The following is a 1,388-nucleotide window of genomic DNA, read 5'->3' on the forward strand; positions in this document are numbered from 1 at the left end:
TCAAAACTACACTGAAGTATCACTTCATTTTCTTGACTTTATGTTTAATATTCAAAAGTGGAAATTTGAGCACAGATGAACACACTGAGAGAACACTATGAGAAGATCGATGTTATGCACCCACAAGCCGAGGATCTACCAGGAGGTAGGAGAGAAGCCTGGAACAGATCCTTTTCTAACATCTTTAGATGGGAGGGAGCATGGCCCTTTGACAAATTTATCTTGGACAGCCAGCCCCTAGAACTGTGAGAGAATCCTATTTTGTCCTTTAAGCTATTCAGTTTATGGTACTTTAATTTTTAAAACAACTCCAGCAAGCTAATGATTTTCTTTTTTAAATTGAAGTACCATCAGTTACAGTGTGTCAATTTCTAGTGTACGGCACAGTGTCCCAGTCATGCCTATACATACATACATTCATTTTTATTTTTTTTCATTAAAAGTTATTACAAGATATTAAACATAGTTCCCTGTGCTATACAGCAGAAACTTTTTAAGATCTGTTTTTATACATAGTGGCTAACATTTGTAAATCTCATACTCCCAAAAAATATGGACCGCTTCACACATTTGCATGTCATCCTTGTGCAGAGGCCATGCTGATCTTCTCTGTATCGTTCCAATTTTAGTATACATGCTGCCGAAGCAAGCACATAAAATATATATATTTTTACATTTTTTATTGAGTTATAGTCATTTTACAATGTTGTGTCAAATTTCAGTGTAGAGCACAATTTTTCAGTTATACATGAACATATATATATTCATTGTCAATTTTTTTTTCACTGTGAGCTACCACAAGATCTTGTATATATTTCCCTGTGCTATATAGTATAATCTTGTTTATCTATTCTACATATGTCTGTCAGTATCTACAAATTTTGAAATCCTAGTCTGTCCCTTCCCACCTCCCATCCCCTTGGCAACCACAAGTTCGTATTCTATGTCTATGAGTCTGTTTCTATTTTGTGTTTATGTACATTTTTGTCCATCAACAGATGACTGGATAAAGAAGATATGGTATATTTATGCAATGGAATACTATTCAGCAATAAAAAGTGACAATATAACGCCATTTGCAGCAACATGGATGTCCCTGGATAATGCCATTCTAAGTGAAGTAAGTCAGAAAGAGAAAGAAAAATACTATGAGATCGCTCATATGTGGAATCTAAAAAAAAACATGAACATAAAAAAATATTTTTAATGTGGATTTGTCCCTACCCTAGTCACCTTGTCTATTCTCACTCCTAGTGTGGCAGGTGCACTGCCCTTTCTCATTTCCCAAGAGCCAGTGAAGGCAGGTTGCCTGTTCTTGCTTATCTGAAGGAGGAGGGAGCAAATGTATGTGACCTGGGAAGCTGGGGTCACTCTACTCAGCCACCTCC

The 1,388-nt window shown here is 36.2% G+C and overlaps 1 non-coding gene across 1 annotated transcript; it reads right to left on the reverse strand.

Moving 5' to 3' along the window:
* Positions 1-546: 546 nt before the first annotated feature.
* LOC116669072 lies at positions 547-653 on the reverse strand. The gene has a single exon (XR_004326460.1). It is a non-coding gene; the product is annotated as a U6 spliceosomal RNA (small nuclear RNA).
* Between the last annotated feature and the right edge of the window lie 735 nt (positions 654-1,388).

This window comes from Camelus ferus, chromosome 15, assembly GCF_009834535.1.
Source record: "Camelus ferus isolate YT-003-E chromosome 15, BCGSAC_Cfer_1.0, whole genome shotgun sequence".
Classification (NCBI taxonomy): domain Eukaryota; kingdom Metazoa; phylum Chordata; class Mammalia; order Artiodactyla; family Camelidae; genus Camelus; species Camelus ferus.